Source organism: Bos mutus, chromosome 24 (genome assembly GCF_027580195.1).
Source record: "Bos mutus isolate GX-2022 chromosome 24, NWIPB_WYAK_1.1, whole genome shotgun sequence".
NCBI classification, from domain to species: domain Eukaryota; kingdom Metazoa; phylum Chordata; class Mammalia; order Artiodactyla; family Bovidae; genus Bos; species Bos mutus.
In genome coordinates, this window is record NC_091640.1 from 2,572,737 (window position 1) to 2,579,908 (window position 7,172).

Genomic DNA, 7,172 nt, shown 5'->3' on the forward strand with positions numbered 1-7,172 from the left:
ACCTGCATATAGGTTTCTCAAGAGGCAGGTCGGGTGGTCTGGTATGCCCATCTCTTGAAGAATTTTCCAGTTTGCTGTGAGCCACACAGGGTGCTAATCCTCCTGTGAACGCCTTGTGGCTTTTGCCTGTGAGGGGCTTTCAGTAGGTGCCTGGGGCAGCAGTAGACAGTAAAGAAAAACCAAGATGGTAAGGGTTATGGTGACCCCGAATCTTTAAAAAGAAGAAGGCTGTTGGCAGCCAATTAAGCTGATTGTGCTCTTTTCCCCATGGGGACCCAGTGTGCAGTGGCTGCAAACAACAGCCTTCTTGGTAGCGTATGCAGCTTGTTACCCATACAGGTTGCCCTAAGGGACCTTGGAGACAACTCTTTCCAGTGGGCCTTCATGACTGGCATGCTGGCCCCAGTCTAGGCTCCAGACAGGTGTGTGTGGTGCCTTTGGAAAGCCCAGGGGCACATCAGCCAAGTCATAATGTCCATCCGCACCAAGCTACAGAACAAGCAGCATGTGTTCTTGGCCTCTACGGGCCAAGTTCAAGTTCCCTGGCCGCCAGAAGATCTCATCTCCAAGTGGGGATCTACTAAGTTTCATGCGGATGAATGTGAAAACACGGTGGAAGAGAAGCCATCCCGGTAGCTGTGGAATCAAAATAGGTCCCTAACTGTGCCTTCTGGACAAATGGGGCCTGCCCTCAAGAAAGCCTGGTCGCTGTCCCTTCCTTACTCAAGCCCAGCAATAAACCCTACTTTCCTGTCCAAAAAAAGAAGGCTGGGAAACATCTCAAGCCCCATCTTTGTCAGCAACACTAAGAAGCAGAGTAGCCCGATCACTTCCAGGAAGCAAGCCTACCTTTGCTGGGCAGCCTTCTCTCATGATCAGATCCTGTTCTCCTGGTGCTTTCCTCCTGGGGCCCAGCCTCCAGTGCAAACCCATCTGCTAGTCAGTATTCTGATCACAACTGGGACAATTCTTTGCAGCTATCTAAAGTACAAGAAGTTCACTAGTGGGGGATCAAATACAGGGAGGGCCACAGGCCTGCCTGAGGACTCAGAAGCTGCCAAGAATCCGGAATTCTAGGGGGTCAAGGCACAGGAAGCAGCAGGCTCTCTCTTTGCATGAAAAGTCTGGCCAACAATACAGCGGATAACAATACAACAACTGTGAACAGATCCTAAGCACCACTTCCCGTCAATGAGTCAATGGGATCCTGCGTGGGAGCGTCCAGCAGGTCCTGCCGGGGTTCGGCCTGAGCTCTTGCCATTTGGGAGAAGGAAAACAAGGTCACTTTTCCTTTCGACTTTGGTATCAGGAACTAGGACTCCGTATCAGGTGATGGGTTTTCACTAAAACCTCATAGACTACAGGCCTCCAGGCTCCTCTGTCCATGGGATTCTCCAGGCAAGCATACTGGAGTGGGTTGCCATGCCCTCCTCCAGGGGATCTTCCCGACCCAGGAACAAAACCCGAGTCTCCCATGTCTCCTACGTTGGCAGGAGGATTCTTTACCCACTGAGCCACCGGGAAACCCACAGCCAAATTGGGATAGTTGTTTCCTTGTCTGAAATCTCCCTAAAAGCACAGATCGTGCTTTGTTCAACACTTAACCTGTGGTTGTTTGTAAGGTGCGGTTTTCCATAAGAGACTGTGTCTTTTATTTCTGGGAAAGTCCCACATAAAATAAATGTGTCGAAGGAAAAAGAGAATAACAATACTATAGCCTATAAGGCAGGTACAATTATCCTCATTCCCACAGTACAAACGGGAAAAGTGAGTCTTCAAGAGTAAGTCATTTACTAAAGTTCACATAAAAAGTAAGTGAATAATCGGGCGTAAACGCAGGTTTCCAGGAAGTCCTGAGCACTGATTGTGGTGGACCTGGTCACTGGCCTTTAGGGTCTGGACCAGTTTCCTGGAGCTGGTTCACAGCCTGGGCGATACCACGCTGGCGGCGTCAGTACACCAAGATGTATGCTCTCACAGGCCTGGAGGCCAGGAGGCCAGGACGCAGGTGTCGGCAGAGCCAGCTCCGCCTCGCCCCGGGGGAGAACCTGTGCCAGGCAGATCCTTGGAGCTCCTTGGCTTGTGGACCCACGCCCCCATCTGAGCCCCTGTCATCATCACACGGGCCCCTCCTTGGCCTCCAGTTCCCCTCCTCTCTTCTCATAGGATGTTGTTGTTCATTGTTCAGTCACTAAGACGTGTCCGACCCTTTGCGACCCCATGGACTGCAGCACACCAGGCTCCTCTGTCCTCCACTATCTCCCAGAGTTTGCTCAAACTCATATCCATCGAGTCGGTGATGCCATCCAACCATCTCATCCTCTGCTGCCCCCTTCTCCTCCTGCCTTCACTCCTTCCCAGCATCAGGGTCTGTTCCAGTGAGTTGGCTCATAGTATCAGGTGGCCAAAGTATTGGACATTCTTATAAGGATACTGGTCACTGTAAACAGGGCCCATGCTAAACCAGGATGACCTGATCTTACCTAGTGCATCTTCAAAGACCTTATTTCTGAGTTAGATTACATTTTGAAGTTCTGGATGGACAGGAATTTGTGGGGACACTATTCAACCCAGTTCAGAGTCTCCCAGATCTGGACTAAGGGTCTTGGCCCCTCCCTGGCTTTGTGACCTCACAATCCTCACTCCCATGGCAGTTGTGATGTCTGGCTCAGGGGACAGTACATCCTGGTTTGCCCCAGACGGTCCCCGCTGCCCTGACATCCCTTTAACATTGTCCCATTTGAACAATAAATTACGCAGTCACTCCACATGTGTGAAAGTCTAACTCACAGGAGGCTCTAAACAAGTAGCACTGTCTAATATCAGAAGAGGTGGCATTCAGGGACGGGACCACAGGGTTGGTAAAGGCTTTCTGTCACCAGGAGGTGAAGGCTGAGCCCACAGTTAACAGCTTCAGCTACAAACCAGAAAGAACCATTTGTGTGAGGAGTGTGGAAAGGAGGATAAATCACGTGCTGGTTGGAGTGTGCAGAACTCTCCCTGTGGACCCAGACTCGTGGGTGTATTTAAGTCGACAGTTAAAAGGGCGGGGGGTGGGGCGGGTGGCGGGAGGGACGGCTGAAGCTCGTCCCCACTTCTCTGGCTTGGCACAGTCAGGCAAACAGCGCAGCTTCCAAAGTCTGCTCAATTCCTGAATGTATTGTGAAGACATTTCCCAAATCGAAGTTCATGACACTCAAGTGGGGGTAATTCCAGCTTTTCGAGACAGAGTCTAAATCCCTTTCGTTTCTTATTTGTAAAGTGACCCAATTTGATTCTTCCGCTAGTTCGCACGGCAAGTGTCTTGAACTTTTTCTGCATCAGAATCAGCCCCACGTTTGCCAGAAGTAGTTTCCAAGACCCTTACCCAGACCTACTGAAGACAAGCATTCAGGGTGGAGCACAGAGGACCCTCACTTTGAAACAGCATCCCTGGTGATTCTCTGCTCATTCACTAGGAGGGGAAGCTGCAACCTCAGGGCACTTGTGATTCAGCTTGGACAGGAAGAAAGGGGGCCCTAGCTGGCCCGACCAGCTAGGGCCCAGCACACTGCCTTTACCTATTAATATTTATCACCAAATGTGGATTCAGAAACAATCCTGAGACTCTTGAACACTTTTTCTCTTATCTCCTTAAATATTGAACTTAATGACGCCTTCCCATCTTCAAATCAACTAAAAGGAAAGTGTAATTTTTCTCTGTGGCTTTGTTGTTGTTATTATTGTTTAGTTGCTAAGTCCTGTACGGCTCTTGCAACCCGGTGGATTGTAACCCATGACTCCTCTGTCCATGGGATTCTCCAGGCAAGAATACTGCAGCAGGTCGCCATTTCCTTCTCAGGGCATCCTCCTGACCCAGGGAATGAACCCAAGTCTCCTGGGTCTCCTGCACTGCAGGCAGATTTTTTTACCACTGAGCCCTGCGGGAAGCTCCTTCTACGGGTATATTAGAATGCAAAATGAGGACATCGAATTCTACCACAAACCTGAAGAAAGGTTATATCAAAGATAATGTGTGATAATAAAGGGTAAAGATTTTTCCATTCTGAAAGCACTTATTCACAAAGGATCAGGTTGTTGGTCTTGTTCCAAGGCCTTCCAGAATAATAATAGTTAAAAACACAAAGAGTAAAATGTATATAAAAATGCAACAACACACAGGTTAAGGTTTTCCCCACCGACATGTACTAAGTGGATTACTCTGGAAACTTAGCCCCCCACTGAATCTATTTCATAGAAAAACATAAAATGTTTACAAAGTCCTCCTACATCTCCCAGGGACTTAAATTTCAACTCACACCATGCTGTTTTTAAGCCCTGAGGTCAAGCAGGAAGAGATTTCTTTTATGTTGGAAAGGAATCAAGGGGTTTGGGCATATTTTAGCTCATCTTTCATTTCCAAGCACTCCTTAGACATTAATAAGTGTAATCCCCTAATTTGGCAAAGAAACCCAGCCCCCTCGATATCAGGCCTTTGCCTGGGCTTGAACAAAGAGGGCAAGACTGCCCCAGATCCAGGAGGGGCCGTGACTCCCCAAACCTTTGCCCACCCTCGTTCCCCAAATTACAACTTTTCAGTTAGGAAATTAAAGAAAAGAAAAATATTTAAAATGCAATCATAAGTGTGTCTGTGCATCATTAAGGATGGACCTTTTTCTTGTCACTTTCAAAACTTTAAATGTGAATTTTTCTTCTAACTGCTGGATTTCATTCTTCTGGGAAAAAAAGGGGAGCGCTTTAAGAACCCGAAAATGAGGCTTCCACCTAATACTAATTTTCTTCTTAGTTATAAAGGCTATTGTTTGTTTGAACAAAGAGAAATAGGAGCTATTAGCAGCTGTTTACATTATAGGAATGAGGGCACAAAGGGGGGAGGGGAGGGAACCTTGCTCACTAATGAGCCGGGGACAGGGGTTACTTGGAAACTGTGGGCCCCCGAAAGGAAAGCGGCCACTCATATCTTCTAGTCCTTCCATCCAACCAATATGCTGTATTGATCATTATTGTTAAATGCCACCAACATATTTTAGATAGATTAGGTTTAGTGTTAGAATTTAGATTAAACAAGCAGAGTCTGATTTTCAAAACCAAAAACCAAAACCAACATAGCACCCTAGAACTCTGGGAGCAAACACCCTGGAGCCAGGCTGAGCACACAGGGCAGCCACGTGGGGGTCTCCACCACCCAAGGAACCCTGGCTCCTCAGGAGGGGCCGCAAAACAGGCCCTCAATAAGTATTTATAGAACAAATGAGTGAATGAATTTCGCTTGAATTAAACATGACTCGTCCACGCCTGGCATAAATCCTTTTCATTCCAGTCAACGGAAGCCCGGCTGAGAGCAGGGAAGTTCCCTGAGCTGCCCAGCTGCCTAGGGGCTTTTCCGGCCTGGGCCAAGGCAGGAGGAAGCCCCAACTAACTCATAGTCACTCCTCAGAATACTTTTATTAAAGGGGAAAAAATCACCAATGATGATATCCAGTGACAAGCTTCTGCCACCCACACATTCCACGTTCCACCTGGCCATGAGCTGGTTTCAGTCTCAGGGCACAAGCAACACAAGTCAGAATTTTTTTTTTTCTTTTAATCTTTGGGGAAGAAACAGAAAAGGAGGAGAAAGCAGAGTAACAAGTGCAGATTAAATATGAGGCAGGTCCAGGCTTTTGATACCACTGTGTTTAACTCACCAAATAATCAGAGCATTAAATGCAGGCATAATTTGTCAGCAAGCTCCCTCCATTGTTCCCTGAAGCATGCGGGGTTGGTGGGGGGGGTGTGGACTAATTCAATTCACGTGGGAATCGGTGTTTACATCCACGAGTCCTAATGGAAGGGCACACCATTTTCAAACTGGAACAAATAAATCATAATGCCCTTTGCCACTAAAACCGGGGACCTTGCGATGCCTCTCTCTTGGTGGACGAGCTACATTTGGAAGGACGTTTTCTTCAGTGTGGAAATCTCCACTTGCTGGCTACTGCAGCAAGTCCCAGAAGGTTAGTTTTTGAAGAAGTCTCCAGGAGACGCGGACTCTGCTCTCTGCCTCTCCCTCACGACTTTACCTTTTTTTTTTTTTCCTAAGACACTTTCATTTGTTGCCTCTAGAAAGCCAGGTGCATGGCAGTCCATCTCTCCGGGGGAACCCTGTTTCATGGTGGGGCACCCACAGCGTGCAGGCTGTGGGCAGGGGCTGCAGAGGAGGGCTGCGGGGAAGAGGGGACGCCGCCTGGGGACCCGCGGTCGAGTCCCCGGCCCACCTCTTTGGGCCGCCCTGAGCTAGGAGGGAGTCGGCTTTTCCACGACATGCACTGACCAATCTTCAGAGATTTAAAAATCCCTTCTGTGAGCCCAGCCTTCCCCTTGGCCGCCCAGAACAAGCGAGCTCCCAAAGGTTCCAGAAGCTCCGGGCAAACCGCGTTTGCACAAAATGGGGGCGTGAAGGGGGAGGGAGGATGGGGGAGGGGGAGGGGGAGGATGGGGGAGGGGAGGGGGAGGATGGGGGAGGGGGAGGGGGAGGGAGGGCTCTCGGAGTGCCTGTTTCGCACGGTTTACAAACCGTCTGGGATTGCTCTTAGCTCTTGTGCTTGCTTTTAAAAGTGAGGCAGTGGCATTTTGCATTTAATCCAGGCTAAAGCTCTTTGGTATAGTGACTTAAAAGGTTTTCAAGTGGCCAAGACTGCACAGCTTGGATCCCATCTTTGCAAAGGTTACATGAGTCCGTTTTCTAGAATGCCTTTGTGGACCCAAGCACAGGCCTCTGTCCTGCAGAAAAGGCGCGGGGGTTTAAGCAGGGTTCTCCCAGCCCGCCCACCCCGCCCCGTCTGTGCGCCCTACGTTCGGTTCTCCAGGCCTGCGGGTGCTGCGGGGCGGTGGACACTCGCTTGTAGCATCCGGATGGAAGCGGAACCACCTCCGTCCGCGTGGCCGCGGCCTCCCAAGAAACCGGAGCAGGTCAAGGAGGCGCGGCCCAGACCCGCCAGCAGGGGACGCCGCGGGCCCTGTCGAAACAAAGGCTCGCGGCCGGGAGCCGGGAAGTGGGGGGCGGCACCGGGGGCCGGTGGGGCGGGGGGGGGGTCTCCACCCCCCGCCCTCCGCAGCCCAAGCCCGCCCGCGGCCCGGGGGCTGACCCAGGGCAGCCCGGCCCCCTGGGAGGGGACGGGCGGGGGTGACCT

General features: G+C 50.4%; 1 non-coding gene across 1 annotated transcript; it reads left to right on the plus strand.

Annotated features, from left to right (window-relative positions):
• The first annotated feature begins 232 nt into the window (after window positions 1-232).
• Window positions 233-367, plus strand: LOC138985487 (small nucleolar RNA SNORA70). The gene has a single exon (XR_011462552.1). It is a non-coding gene; the product is annotated as a small nucleolar RNA SNORA70 (small nucleolar RNA).
• The last annotated feature ends 6,805 nt before the right edge of the window (window positions 368-7,172 follow it).